Source organism: Prionailurus bengalensis, chromosome C1, assembly GCF_016509475.1.
Source record: "Prionailurus bengalensis isolate Pbe53 chromosome C1, Fcat_Pben_1.1_paternal_pri, whole genome shotgun sequence".
NCBI lineage: Eukaryota > Metazoa > Chordata > Mammalia > Carnivora > Felidae > Prionailurus > Prionailurus bengalensis.
Genome location: NC_057345.1, coordinates 75,149,913 through 75,166,352, shown reverse-complemented (window position 1 = coordinate 75,166,352; position 16,440 = coordinate 75,149,913).

The window sequence follows — 16,440 nt, the reverse complement described above, 5'->3', positions numbered from 1 at the left end:
CTGATTTTTCTTGAAGACAAAATGGAGCCCTGGGGTGTGTGGTTTTCAGGCTTTCTCTATTTGTTAATTTTGGAAATGGACTTTTCACGGTTTTTCTTCCCTTTTGTGTTAAGCCTTTGGTTTTGCTTCTACATGCAACTCTGGCTAGAAAATTTGGGATTTTTTTTTTTTTTTACCTTGATTCTAATTAATAGGACCAGAGGTAAAGCAGCAATGGAAAGAGCCATTAAGAACCATAAATAAATATATTAGCTTTTAAGTATAATCAGTGTCCCTGATGTGGTATCAAACATAAAAGAGCAGGGTACCAGGCAAAGGGTCCTGTATTGCCAGAGATTCACAAACCCTGGATCTCAATTAAGAGGCCTGGAAAGAGAAAGATCCAGCCTGCCTGTCTCCCTCCCCCTTTCCTTCCCTCTTTCCCTCCCTCCTTTCCTTCCTTCCTTCCTTCCTTCCTTCCTTCCTTCCTTCCTTCCTTCCTCCTCTCTTTCTCTCTTTCTTTCTTTTCTTCTTGTATCTTAAGTAGATTTTTTTCTTTGAGAGAGAGAGAGAGAGAGAGAGAGAGAGAGAGAATCTTAAGCAGGCTCTATACTCAGCGCAGAGCCTGGCACAGGGCTTGATCCCACAAATGTGAGATCATGACCTGAACAGAAATCAAGAGTCAGAGACTTAACCTACTGAGCCACCCAGGTGCCCCGGATTTGGTTTTTTTTTAAGCAAGGACATATAACTTTTAGAGGAGTACAAGTACACAAATATCCTGAAGGGGTAATTTCGGTCTGCTATCCAAATCTTACTTTAAGGTCTCAGACAGTATGTCTTAGTTATGAAGGCAGATATCTCACAAAAAGATACCATAGCTTGTGCTCTTTGAATAGAGACACACAAAGAAGGCCAAGCTTTAGGGTTCTCAGGCTCAGATAAAATATGATAACTGATCTTACAATAATAAGTATTTGTTCTGTTATAGAACAATGTTTATCAAATAGAGGACGTTCATGAGCATCTTCTTGGTGTCTGCCATGACTGAGTACCAGCAGTGCTATCATTAGTATTTTTCTTGAGGGTGATTCAGCATGAGGTGTTCAGGTATTAGGGCTTAGAGGGTAGCCCCTAATGAGGACGTGGGTGCACCTTTCATTCCGGTCTGGGGTTAACTCCACTTGCTTCATTTTATTCTAGGTAGGCATAGGGAAGTGACTGTCTTGGGGGACATGAGTCTGCATCTGGGAATTGTTACATAAACTATTACATCTGAAGCAATGACTCTCCTCTGCAAGCACGCTGAGAGAAATTCCTTTATGCACTTGACCAGTTATGGAATAGCTGTTCTAATTCAGACTCCCATGTCAGAGCCAAGGACTCCAGGAAAACTTTCTGCCATGGAGCTTGAAGACTGACTGTACATCTATACATACCAATACCAGATGCCACACAGTTAGTGGAGTCCTCATTATAAATTGAGATAATTTTTAAGTTGTCATCTTCCCTCTTGGTTTTTCTGTTTGAACCAAATGCTATTGCCCAGTTTAATTTCCCAGCCCTTAGCGTGACAGGCTTTGCAAACAGGCACTGGATTTTAGAACTACAGCCTTGTAATTCTTCCATGAGCACCTCTAAAATGGAAAGTAATTTTTTTCCCATATAGTTCGGCTTCCAACCGCTCCGTGTAGGAGTTTCCTTAGAACATCCTGACCATCCTGGGTAGCCCCTTATTGGACACTTTCGGTGATGGGGCACTTACCAGTTCTTAGGCAAGTCCTCTCTGTTTCAGCAGCTCTCATTAGTGTACAGTTTTTCAGTACAAAACTCAGATCTGCCTCCTGTCCTCTCACCCTTTTGCCTCAGTTCTGCTCTCTAGAGCTACAAATATAGATCTCTTCCCTCTGAAATTAGAATTGCAAAATATTAAAGAGTTTTCTTGTTCTCCCTTTATCTTCTTTCCAAGTAAAACTTATATCACTCATTTTTCAAAAAATGTTTATTGTGTAGATACAAACACTGGGTTAGATGGAGTAGGTGACTTGGACAACCGTTTCTCATTGATTTTGCTTACAGAGCTGGTAAGACACTGGCCAACTTCTAGATGGACGTTCTCATCCTTTGTTTCTGGAGTAAGAGCTCCTTAAGGATAGTGACCATGGCTTCTAATGAATATCCCCAGAACCTGCTATTAGACTCACAAATGGATGTCCAATAAACACTTTCTAACTCTCTTCCCTTCCTCTAAAATCAAGGCCCCTATACCTGATCACAGTGTTATTCTCTGGTTTGACTAGTGCTAACCATGGTAGAGGCATGATACTGCTTGAACTGATCCTGACATTGTGTGGGGGCTCATAAGACCTCAGTCCACATAGACTGCTATAAGATTTGGTCTCACATGTCATCTCATTTAAATGGCCTAACAGTCCCAAGAGGTAGATACTGTTATACCCAGTTTTTACATGAGAAAATAGATGGAAATAAGCAAGTTAAATTGATTTAAATCACTGGTGTTCTCTAATTCCATATTCAGGACTTTTTCTTCAAAAAAAATATTTTTTAATGTTTATTTATTTTTTGGGGGGGGGCAAGGGGCAGAGAGAGAGAGAGAGAGAGAGAGAGAGAGAGAATCCGAAGCAGGCTCTAGGCTCTGACCTGTCAGCACAGAGCTCAACTTGGGGCTTGAACTCAGGAATGAAGAGATCATGACCTGAGCCAAAGTCAGATGCTTAACCGACTAAGCCACACAGGTGCCCCTAGGACTTTTTCTAATACAGACCCTAGCTCCTAGTTCTCCATCATTTTCTAAATTTGCAGCCAAGTTTTTGATCCCAGTGTAGAACTATACCTTCCTGAATTATCCTTACTAAAGATATCTTGTTAGTTCTGGCCTATACTTCTTGAGTCCTTCTGGAATCTTAACATACTTATTTTACCATCTTCACTAATCCTTTCAGTTTGTATACTTGTTACTAATATGCTGGGCTTATTCTTTTATATAACTTATTGATGAAAAATGCTCTTGGTCCCAAGGCAAAGAGAAACCTTGCTGCAGGATGACATTGAACCATCAATACTGTTTTGGGTACACTCCTTCAACTATTCTATCACATCATCCACAGTTTTCTGTTTTGGCCATAAAGATAACATGGAAGATTTTGTCGAATGAAAGTGTATTTTATCTTAAATCAGATATTTTTCTATATGAGGAGTTCTGCAGTTTTCCACATAATAAGGATACTACACTTAGTTTTTTATTTGCTATCCCAGAGGGTATGATTTGGTCCACATCCCAATTTTATCTCCAAGTGAATAGTGTCCTTGAAAGAGCTATAGTCACTTATGTAAGCTTCATCATGTATTTGTCTCTCATGATATTTTTCCTTTCCTTTCTGCCTCCACATACCTTTATGTACTATATGTTATAAAGTACGGGGGCAAAGTTGTATTTAAGAGAAAATGAAAGCCTTGATGCAAACAAATACATTTTCCCAAAAGAAACACTCATTTCAGTGTATACATGCAAAACTTTAAAACCTGATTAAAAAATGTATGAAGGAACTCTATCATGTGGAGGATGTTACTTAGGAGCTGAATTACAGGATTTGCTTGTGTCTCTTTTTCTCTCGCCCTGGGCAATCTAGTCTAATTACAAAACTTGCCTTTCATTCTGTTTAGTGTTTTTCAGCTATGCATGAGAAAAGTTAATCAAAAAATAAAATGAAAAACTGTGATGGCTAATCGAAGTTCCATAGATTTCTCTGCTGTTGCCTAGCCCATCCGTGGGGATGAACTCCAAAACGTTACCTTTAAAACATCATCATATGTACTGTGCCTACTGGCCTCTGCTTCTTTTAAAAAAGAGAAAATTTTCCTTTAATTTCAGAAGTTCCCAAAATTAGAAATGGAAAGAAAATCATGGCTTTTCCTATCTTCATTTATCCCTTACCCACAATTACTGGGAGGTTTTATGATCATAGAAGACACTAGACCAATAATCTCAGAGATGGGTAATCTCTTTAGAGAAGATAGAAAAAGGCAATTTATCAGCCCCATCCTGTCCTCTAGTATGCTCTTGTAGGGGAGGAAAACACCATAAAACCTTGGTTGGCAAGCATAATTTGTTCTGGAAACATGCTTGTAAATCCAAAGCACTTGTATATCAAAGCGAATTTTAAGAGCCATTGGCTCAGTTGTGATCATGTGACATTTGGCATCAGGTACTCCTCGTATTGCAAGACATCGCTCCTTTATTAAGTTAAAGTTTATTAGAAATGTTTGCTCATCAGGGCACCTGGGTGACTCAGTTGGTTGAACGTCCTACTTCGGCTCAGATCATGATCGTGCAGTTGACGAGTTCGAGCCCTGAGCGGGGTTCTGTGCTGAGAGCTCAGAGCCTGGAGCCTGCTTCAGATTCTGTGTCTCCCTCTCTCTCTGCCTCTGCCCTGCTCATGCTCTGTCTCTCTCTGTCTCTCTCTGTCTCAAAAACAAAAGTAAACATTAAAAAAAAAAAAAAAAGAAATGTTTGCTTATCTTGCAGAACACTCACAGAACAAGTTACTTGCAATCCAAGGTTTTACTGTAACTCTCTTTCCCTCTACCCATCTTAGGTGCATTGGTTGGTGCCTTGAAAATTAGACTGACAGAAGACAGATTAACAGGTAAAAAACAAACGGGTTTATTACCAAGTGCGTCTTATGTACACATGGGAGTACTCAGTAATGAATAACTCAAAGGGGTGGTTAGAACTTGGGCATTTAGCGCTTAAGAAAAGAACAATATGCTATACATTTTTAGTGAAGGGACAAGACTAAGGAAAAAGACTTTGAATTTCTAGGGTGGCAAATTGTGGTAAGGTTAATATATGGGGAAACTAATGGCAGATAAGTTCTAGTTAATGGAGTTTATTATCTAGATTCCTCTGGTGCCTCCTCGGGGCTGAAAAGTGTCCAGAATTATCTTCAGTAATGTCTGTCCTTCCTGGTAGAGGGAAGAGTGGACCCCTTTACAAATCTGTATCCTGCTTTTAGGACAATGCTTTTAGGACAATGGGGGCAGCAGAGAAGTGTTTCTTCTTAGTTGCCTTCAGTTCAAAGTAATCCTGTGCTAAAGAGGCACTTTGTAGGGTGGCATATTTTGCTCCCCATTACTTTGAAAGGACATTGGATTAAAAGGATTGCTGATTCTTGGCCTATTTTCTTTCTGGCTTCCTTGTCTCGAACATAGATCCAAATGTCAACCACTAGAACCAATCCTGGCTGTGGTTTTGTGTGGGGTTTTTTCTCAAGGGCTGAGATGTCATTTTTGGAACATTTTAAATCCCCTCTGTGACAGCACTACTGCAACCAAACACAATGTGATACAGTTAGTGACTTTAATTAATATCGTTAACTAACCCTGATAAAATCATAGAATTGTTTCTTTGTTCTTTGGGAGATGAAAGAAAAGGTATGGAGATGGTTGAGTCTTTTTGAGAGCTCTGATTTTTTTTAAAGCGTTGCTGGCAGCGGTAATGGGTTAATGGTGAACAAAAATAGCATGTTATCAATGCAAGCCTGTGGTATTTTTGTCAGACAATAGGAGATTTCTGGATGGTGTATGTCCATTGCTCCTGTGGCCTAAACAACCCTGAGTTTCTCAGTCGTTTGAAGTGAGTGGTGTTGAGAAGCAACATATGCTTCTTCTCTTCCATGCAGAGCAATGGAATTTGGAAATATGTGCTAAATAGAAAACAGAGTTTGTCATGACAGTTTATCTCCAAGAAAGGACAACTTCCTGGGATAGTAATAATGGTTGCTAAAACCTCACTGAGAAAAATAATTCAATTGCCCAAATTTGGGCTGAGCTCATGCTGCAGCTGGCTTAGGAGAGTGGCAAGGTACCATTGATCTGCTTTGGAATGAGGTGTGCTTGGGAATCATGTGGATGGAGCCTCCCTTTAACTGATACTGACTATGATAAAAGAGGCCTGGGGACTTTCAGAGTAACATATCCCATTCACATAACCCAGCATCGTGTAAGTCTTATGAAGTTGTTGTTGTCGTTTTTAATGCTTTTTAAACTTTCTTTCAACCTAAACAAGCATAACAACCTAAATAAAATGAAAAATATATTAGAATCTATTGAAGAAATCTGTGAATGCTTTATCAATAACAGCAATGTGACCAAAGACCTATGCACTTGTTTGGTTTTTTTTTTTTGTAAATATTGAAGACCAGGCACATAAAGGCATTAAATGTGTAACTTCCTATTTTAAATCCTGGCTGAGACAAATTGGGCATTCCAAATTTTGGCCAGCAGCTGACTCAACAACTGGGAAGCCAGTTGACCAAAAGTTCCGCCTTTGACTGTTTCAGGGTCATATATAGGACAGACAAAAGAATTAGAAATGTTTTAGAAAACCACCAACAATATGGAGTGGGAGGCAGAGTCTGGAGCTGCTTTGCACACCAAAAAGAGATATTTTTTAATATAACTGACATACAACATTATATTAGTCTCAGGTGTACAATATAATTATCCAGTATTTGTATATATTGCAAAATGATCACCACAATAAGTCTAGTTAACATCTGTAACCTTACACAGTTACAGAATTTTTTCTTGTGATGAGAACTTTTAAGATTTACTTTCTTAGTAGTCTTCAAATATGCAAAACAGTATTATTAATCTGGAGTCACCATGCTGTATGAGATTTATTTATTTTACTACCAGAAGTCTGTACCTTTTGACTCCCTTCACCAATTTTGGCCACCCTCCACACCACACTCCTGCCTCTGGCAACCACCAGAGAAAACCAACCATGTTTTTTCTGTATCTACAAGATCGGTTTTTTGTTTTCTTTTGTTATTGTTGTTCTTTTAGATTCTACATATGAGTGAGATTATATGGTATTTGTCTTTCTTTGACTTTGTTTAGCTTAATGACTTCAAGGTCCATCTGTGTTGCAGTGGGAAGATTTCGTTATTTTGTATGGCTGAATAATATTCTACTATGGATAGTTGACCATTGAACAATGTGGGGGTTAGGGGCACTGCCCCCCCCCCCCCCGATGCAGTTCAAAATTCATGTATAACTTTTAATTTCTTAAAAATTTAACCACTAATAGCCTACTGTTGACTGGAAGCCTTACTGATAACATAAATAGTCAATTAACACATGTTTTGTATGTTAAATTATTACACACTGTATTCTTACACTAAAGTGAGTTACAGAAAAGAAAATGTTATGAAGAAAATCATAAGGAAGAGAAAATACATTTACAGTTCTGTACTGTATTTATTGAAAAAAATATGCATATAAGTGGGCCTGATCAGTTCAAACCTGTGTTGTTTAAGGGTCAACTATATATATACCACAGTTTCTTTATCTACTTATCCATTGATGGACACTTAGGTTGTTTCTATGTCTTGGTTATTGTAAATAATCCTGCAGTGCACATTAAGGTGCATGTATCTTTCTGAGTTAGTGATTTTGGTTTCTTTGGATAAATACCCAGAAGTGGAATTCCTGGATCATATGGTAGTTCTATTTTTAATTTTTTGAGGAACTTCCATACTGTTTTAAAGAGGCATATTTTATAACTAAGATTCAGTGAGTTGTCCAGGACTCCATCGAGGTCACTTGCTTTATTACTGTGAAAGTTTGGCCACATGAATATAAGATAATGCTAAATTACAAAATCAGCAATGCAGTGTTATGAAAAGATCACTGACTCAGGAATCAGGAGACCAGAGTGTTAGTCCCATTTAATAATCATTAATCATAATCTTCATTTGTGTGCATTACTGTATCACTATATGTCAAGCATCTTGGAATATATTTTTTCTGGCCTGTGCAATCATGCAACCAGGAAGATATTATTATCCCATGTCCAAGCTGAAGAATCAGTTTTGGAGAGTTTAAGTGACTTTCCCAAGGTCACTAAGCTAATAAGTAGCAGAGTTAAGTTTCAAACTTGAGACTGTCTCCCGAGGCTCTGTCTCTGCTGAGTGCTCCATACTCTTTTCTGCAGATTTGTCCTTCCTTCTGCCATTCCTGCTTGGAATATCCTTCTTGCTCATCTCAGCGTGTATGACTTTTGGTCATTCTTCACGCCTGACTTCATCTGCATTTTTAGGAAGGTTTCTAGGAACGCTCCCATCCACTGGTTCCTCCCCATTTTAACCTCACAGCTCTTCCTACTGCAGCTCTGGACATCTGCTTTTATCTCTGGTACATTCTCTGTAGCTTTGGCACTTCCCATTTATTGTGAATGGTGTTTTCAGTGCGACACCTGTCCTCATTCTCCTCTCTCTCATTTATACATTTGGAAGACGTTAGGGGGAAAAACCATTAAAATATAGAAAAATGCCATATATCCTACCACCCCAGATTAACAAAATTTACCATTTAAAATTCCTGGCTTCAAATATTTTTCTTTAAATAAAGAAATAGCACCTTACCAATCAAGTTGAATTTCACATTACACATTTTCCAATCCCGTTCATCTTCTTTCTCTCCAGAAGTAACCACTAATCTGATTTTGGTACCTAACCTCTCAATCTGTGGTTTTAATTTTTGTTACATATTGTATATTTGTAAGCAATACATAATGTCATATTATAATCTTTTTTGTTGTTGTAGAGAACATAGTGCAATTATTGCATACATCTTTTGAAAATTTGCTTTTTTCACTCAATATATTTTAAAAAGTAGCCATATTGATGCATTTAAATCTAATTTATTCATTTAAATTGTAGTCAATTTCATGGGAACAAATGTCTCCTTTATCTAATTCTCTTTTTATGGACATTGAGGTTCTTACAGGAAGCTATTTCAATGTATTTGTTTCTCCTTTACTATTAGACGCTGAATTCTCTGATTGAGGGACTGTGGATTATGCTTCTTTGGGCTTAGCACTGTAATTGCAACTCAATAAATGTATGCTGAATGAGTTGATGAAAATATCTGGGCAAGTGATGGTCTTCAACTTTGAGAAGGTTAACATGATTGAAAGCAGGCAGAGGGTGACTTCAAAGAAGTTGAAATTGCATTTTTTCTTGTATTTATGGAGATGAAAATAAATATAGGAGATGAAAATATAGGGTAAGCTACTCAAAATAATACTGAATTCTGGATGGGTAAGTTAGTAATTTTTATGATCCTAATGAAATTTGTAAAAGATTAGTAACAGAAAATATGTAAAACAATTGATTAAGCTACAAGCAAAAATGCTTAGAAATGTGCCTATGTGTATTTGTCAAGTCAGTGCTGCTTTATGGCTGGACAGCAAAAGTTCTGTATCTGCTCCTAACTAGAATGTCTCCATAATTCACCTTGGAGAAATCTAATTACCCTGGAATATTTGACCTTCAATGTGTCAACATAAACATTTTCTCAGCCTGGCTTCATGGAGATATGGCAGCTGTGCTTAACAGAGATAACATTTTTCTTTAGAAATGTTAAAGGCCATGGTCTGTTTCTTCAGTTTTGTATCTTCCCTTCTGACCCACTTGCACTTTTGTTACTTTCTGATTGTTGTCTAGATGGATCACATCCAATAATGGGGAGAGAAGTGTGAGGTCAGGGGGTGGAGGTTATTGCAAGGAGGAAATGAGTTTATACTTGTGAAACCTCAGAATAATGTCTGTCACAGGGTTAGGTCTCAATAACTGTTAATTACTGCTCTTCTTTTTTATACTTTTTATAGCAGAAATATAAGGTAGCTATCTTATAGGCATTATTCTATGTCTGCCAGGATGAGTACAGAACTCTCCATGTCTCTTCAGCCCAAGATTACAATTTTTTTCTGTGAGTTCTGGTGGATGAAGGGCAAGGGTCTCCACAGTGAGGAGACATGAACTCCAAAGACTCTCTATCGATCACAGATATCAAATGATCAAGAAGGGACAGCAGGATTGGGCATTGATTGTATAATTAGAATGAAGTTGTATTAAGCTTATTATTTCACAACTAGCTTCATGTGATGTTGGCTATTATCTGATAGCTATAAAACCAGTCTTCCCTATTCACCCATCACTCAGTGATCTATTGATTCATCATTTGTTGACGAATATAAAACACTTACGAGGTACTGAAGATACATGAGATACATCAATGAACAAATAGGAAAGGATTCCTGCTATCCTATGGCTTACATTCTGGCATGGGAGGCCAGAAAATGAGCAAAAATTGTAATAAGTAAATTATATAGAACATGAGAAGGTGATAAATGCTATGGAAAAGGGAAAGGTAGATTCAGATAAGAAAGATGAGTGCCTGATCAAGGTAGGATGGTCAAGGTTCATTGCAAAGGCATGAAGTGAGCAAAGGCTTGCAGGAGGTGAGGAAATTTGCTGTGCAGATGTGTGTGAGGCAGAAGAGCTGACACCAAGGCTATGCCTGTTGTGTTTGAGGCAAGAAGGGCTATGTGAGTGCAGTAAAGTGAGCAAGGGAGGCAGTAGTAAGAGGTGAAATCAGAGGGGTTATGGAAGGCCTCTATGATGTAGCACCAGTAGGCCATTGTGAAAATGTTGGTGATCCAATAGAGTGCTTGAAATAGTATTTCAAAGACCACTCTGACTTCTGTGTTGAGAGAAGGTTCTGAGGGGCAAGTATAGAAGCTGGAAAGCCTGTTAAGAAGCTATTGCAGCTCTAGGAGAGAGAGGTAAGAAGTAATTCCATTCTGATACATTTTTAAAACTAGAGTCAATATCCTAATGGATTAGATGTAGGGTATGAAAGAAAGAAAGGGACTAAAATGCCCCCGAAGACTTTTTTTTGACAGAGCATCTGGAAATATGGAGCTTCCATCAACTGGACTGTCTGGATTAGGTTTGGGCAAGAACATCAGGAATTCTCTTTTTAGAAGCCTGTTAGCCATCTGGATATATCAATCTGGAGTTCAGGAAAGAGGTCTTGGGTAAAGATATAAATTTGTGGGGTTTTTTGGCATATATATAGAATTTAAAATCAAGGGATTGGATAAGATCACCAAGGGAGTGAGTGCACACAAAATATAAGACCAATAAGTCAGTGCTGAGAGCACTCCAACATTAGGGGCTTGAGGTACAGAAGAGAAACCAGCAAAGAAAAATGAGGAGTAACCAGTGAGTTAGGGAGAGAGGTGGGTGAGTCATAGAGGCCCAAATAATAAAGTGTATTAAGGAGGGAATGATAAAATATGTCAAATGCTGATGAGGAGTAAAGTAAGATGAGAAGTAACAGTTGACTAGTGGACCAAACTCTGTGGAAGTCATTTGGTAACATTCATGAGGGCAGTCGTTGGACGTGTGGAGGTGAAGGCCTGCTTGGAGTAGGTAAAGGGAGAATGGCAGGAGATGACTTGCAGGCAGCAAATAGCCTAATAGTCAAGACTAGTCTAAATGGAACCTGAGCACTTTGGACTCAAGTACTCCTCCGCTTGCTCATTAATGCCCAATGTATGAAAGTCAGAATTTCCTTACTTTCCTTCAGGAGGGCCCCTGTATTCAACCACTGAAAATGTAAGTATCTTGAAACTGGTATCTCAGAGCTACTAACATCATGGTGTGGATTTATCTGTTTGCACTGAATTCCTGAGGTTACAATGATATTGTAGAATTTCAGAGCTGTAAGTGATTTTAGATATGACATAGCCCTATTAAGAGAGGTGTATATAGGGAAAGTGAGTCTTTCAAGATCACATACTTGATGGATGACAGAGTTGACACAAGGGATCCAGGATTTCTATTCTAGTGCCTTTACAACTGCATAATATTTTGTCTTGAATTCGATCCAACATGTATATGGGACCAGTGAAGACACAAGGAGATATTACATAAATGTCTGTTTTATGAAGGAAGGAATGAATGAACTAATAGATGAGCAAAGACAAGACAAAATTTGAAATGTATGGGAAAACCAGTTGAGGACCCATAAGGCTGAAGGTAGGGGATTTGCTCTGAGATACAGGAGCAAAAAGCCAGGGTGAGAAAGATGTAACAGCTGAGGGAACAGTAAGTGAGGACCGATCACTGCAACACGAGAGCTTTCTACCTTGAAAGCAGCAGAGATGTTTCAAATTATTTTAAAAGAGCGAGCAAAGTGTTAATGAGGGTTAATGGAAAGGACTGAACATAGAGAAGCTCTTTGCTAACAAGAATTGGGATGATGGCATTTTTCAAAATCCTTGCTGACAACATAAGAAAACTACTGACTTGGCGGCAGCAAGTTTACAACTCCCTGAAAATAACCAGATACAAGAGGTTTCAACTTGCTGGAACTCTTTATTATATGCTTGAATGACTCCTGGAACAAAGGAAAGCTGTGCATGATTGTTTAGGAAAGTGTAAGATAAACAAAGCGTATGTTTTCTAACTTCTACTGACTGTAATCTGATAGTCGTGTTAAATTGGTCTCTGCTCATTTTAAGGTTATGTGATGAAGACGACTTTAGTGGTTCTTATGTTCAGTATATAAATAAATGATGTTAAGACTCCACTTTAACTCATGCCCCTCAATTTTTCATACATATTTGCTGCTTTTCTTTCAGAAAGGAAAATGTACATTACTTGTTCTCTTGGAAGCATTCCATCCTTTTTTATGCTTTTCCTTTCTCTGTTGAAAGATCCCCCTCACACTGCATAAATAGAAATGTCCCCGAGATTCATTTGATTTCATGGATGGCGGAGTACTCATTTCAAATATCTTTGGGAGAACCAGATAAAATAGCTACACTATACTGCATTACCTGATTTAGTGCTGGGGACTGTTAGAGGACTAGATGGCTGTGGAAAATTGTAATGGGAAACTCAAGTTAGTTTTCACTTTTAAGTTCAGCGCTTTGAATCCAGTGGAGTTGAGGGTAGTCAAAAGTCATTACTATCTGATTTGACTGTTCACTGTTCTAAGTGAAATAAGAGTGGTGCCTCTGTTTTGCTGGTAGTGAGGAAAATGCTCCTAACGCCTTGGTGCTAAATGGCAGTTCTTGAGTAGTGTCAGCAGAGAACTGCCTGGGTAAGGTGACTTGTCCTTTCTTTCACGAAGCCAGCATTACTTTGTCAGGGTGAAGGCACAGTGGGGAAGCAGTTGGGGAAGTCTCACACTTCTGCTTATCAGCCTGTATCTAGTCTTCGGAGGAAAAGAAGCCATCTATTTCCAAAGCTGTCAATCTGGTACCCCCAGCCACCACTAAAAGCCACTTCAATTTATTTCTTCAGTTCTTTACACTTTGTAGAGGGTTTATTGTAAAGATGTATTAACCAGTAAGATGCCTTTAAGATAAATTATATCCAACTTTGGAAAGAGATAGCAACTTTTGTAAAGGTGCCTGTGGTAGTTTCAGGAGGAGAAAAAAGCAGTGCTTGACACTGCTGGAGGCATCATTATCTCTATCTCAACCATCCATCCGCTCAGTTTCTATTAGCATGCGATTTTCATCTCTTATTCTCCCTTCTTCGAGCTAGCTCCCTTTCCTTCGTATTTAGCTTTGTTTTTGGCTCATTTATTTATTTGTTTATCTAGTTGTTGTTGTTGTTGTTGTTCCTGTTCCTCTGATTTTTGCTACCTACAAGGAAGAAGTAGGCATGCACATGATAACATTGGACCTTTCCCTCTGTGTTGGATCAGAACCAGAGCTGTCCCAGAGGAGGGACATAACCCTTGATCTTACTAGCTAAGGTTAGTTGATTTCCCTTGGCTTCAAGCTGTTTACATAGAGTTTCAGGGGGAAACTGAGGAGGGGTAGTTTCCCTTGGTGGCTAACCCTAAGCTTGAGGTGGAGAGGAAAATGACTTTTCGTCCCTCTTTCTTTGCAAACACAAAATCATCCATGTGAAGTCTTATCATATGAATTTAAATGAGCTCTGAACGGTATTCCGGGCACTGACAGTATTCTGAGGTCTGACAGCCATGTCTCCAGCCTGGAGAATTACTCACGTAGGAAATTCAAGGTTGGGAATCCCTGGGAATGTATGACCAGTTTTTAAGAACTATGGACAATGTAGTTGATAATCAGTTTCTTTTTTTTGCCAAGTGGAACAATGTAAAATTAGAAAAAAAATTCCTGTGTGCCCTGGCAAACAGTTTTGAGGCTGCTGCCTTAAAAATGGTGGATAAATTAAAAGATGAGAGAAATACATCCAAGTGACTTTAACAGTTGAATGCTGAGCAGTAATTATACATCAAGCCTGAAATCACCAATCTGAAACATAGGCTTGTTTCTTCTTTTTATGTATAGTCTGATGTTTGTTTAAAATTCTAAAGCATTTTGCAAATTATTGGGAAATGACTACATGTGAAAAAGCAGAGGAAAACCTAAAATGGGCCTCTTTTAGGTGTTTTTCTTTTAGATTTTCTTTAGGTTCTTAGGGAATTTCTGAGATATTTTATTTCTATTATTATTTCTTCCTATGTCACTAGATTTGCTTACTAAGCTTAGAGAATGTCCAAGGGCTACATGACATGGTCATGACACTGAGGTCCTTTTACTGCTGTATCTCTTAGGACTCCAAAATACTATCTGGTAGACATTAATTTCTTTAATGCCCTTTGAGCAACTCTCAACCCTATGATGTTATCCCATTTTCATAGAACCTTTTCCTACCTTTGCTTCATGGATTGACATCTTCTGATCCTTTCGTCTTCCATTAAACACTCGCTTTCTTCAGAGAATATTTAGTGAATGAGTGAATAAACTGGGTACCATTTTGTAAATAAATCTCAGTCCAGAATTATGAATGACTAGGTGCCAGAATGCCTCCTCCTCTCCTAAGTTTCTCCTACTTTTCCCCTTCGACTTGGCTCTTTTTTTCTTTTCTCCTTTCCTTTTTTCAATTCCTGGTATTAGCTTTTACTCTATTATCGCAACTGTAGTAAGAATACAAAGCACAGGGGAATAATAGTATTCAACATCTTTTGTTCATTAATGCAATGTTTTCTGCTTTATATTTGAAAAGCTTCAGTGAATAAATGTAAAGTCTATCTAAAAGACAATCAAGAAATCAAAGACCATTTAAGTGAGGCTGCCAAGATTTAGGGATGAAAAAAAAACCCCTCAGTTTTCATTGATGCTGAGGTGAGGAAGAGGGATAGGAATATTTCTGAAAAGTCACTTGGCTTGGTGGAAAGAACATGAGCTTTAGAAGGTACTGGAAGAAGGTGAATCACATCTGAGTATCTTTAATATTCAAGGCACTGTGTTAGGTAGTGCCTCCACCTAATATCAACCCTCTGATGGAGGGGCAATTAATTCTATTTTACAGAAGTAAAATTGAGTCTCAGAGACTCAGTACTTTGCCTAGGGTCACATAGCTAATAAAGAGCAGGACTGAGATTTAAACATAAGTGTGATCCTGAAACCCATGCTCATTGTACTCTGTCCTAGTCATAACTATATCAAAATATCTGTGGGAGTTAGGTAGGCACAGGTTTGACTCCAACCTTCAAACTTACTAACTTATACCTGTTTAACTGGATAGATTTCTCTGTATATTGACACTGAATGAAGAATAGTTTTAATATTATGTGTATCTTCCCAGAGGGAACTCCAAAAATATTCTGCTAGCATATGCCAGAATTAGAAAGTTGAAGCAAATTAGATATTAGAATAATTCCCAATAGTCTCAGCAACAACTTAAAGACAAAACATGTCTTATAAAGTTCTACCTTCTATGGTGACTCTGTCTAGAGTTGGGTCTTGGTTGCAGAAAAAGCCTCTAGTTTTTGCCACGTAGAGTTGTAATGTGTTATGTGAGTGATATGTAGACATACCAGTAACCTCTCTTAGAGAATCTTTTTCTCGTGAATGGCTGTGGACTCACAATGAGGCCATTGTTGATGAGTATATATAGGAACCGCACTTTACTAAGGTTATGGAATGGTGGTATAAGTCAAACATGATACAAACTGTGGAGAAATTGAACTGAGGTTACAACACTACATTGGGAGCACTACATGATCTCTGCCTGGGCTTGGCTAACATTTGCTCACTTCCTGATTTCATATTTAATCAGAGAAATCCTTGAGGGGAACGGTCCTAGCCAGGGGCCCCATTTGGTGGAACTCTACTCTGTGAAGTCTAAGAAAGTCTTCAAAAATATTACCATTTCTGCAGTTCTGGATACTTCAATTATCTGGTTGAAATCTTCACTCAGTCAGAATGTGGGCTGTTTGGGGCTCCTTTTTTTTTGTTTGTTTGGGATTTTAATCAGTTTGTGTAAAAACATATGGGCCGTCATGGCTTAGTTCTGAGATGTCTTAGAGGGAGTGGTGAGGAATATATTCTTTGCTATTTTCATGTTGGTCTTCAGTTTCATTGCAAATTGAGGGATTTAGACTACATAAATGGTTCTTAACTTTTGGGGGCCAACTCCTCCTTTTAGAAGCTGATGGAATCTGTGGACACTCTTCTCAAAAAAAAATATACATAGCTGCAATTTTGAGAGGTTGACACACTACCTGAAGGACTTCCAGAAACCCAAGAACCCCTGGTTG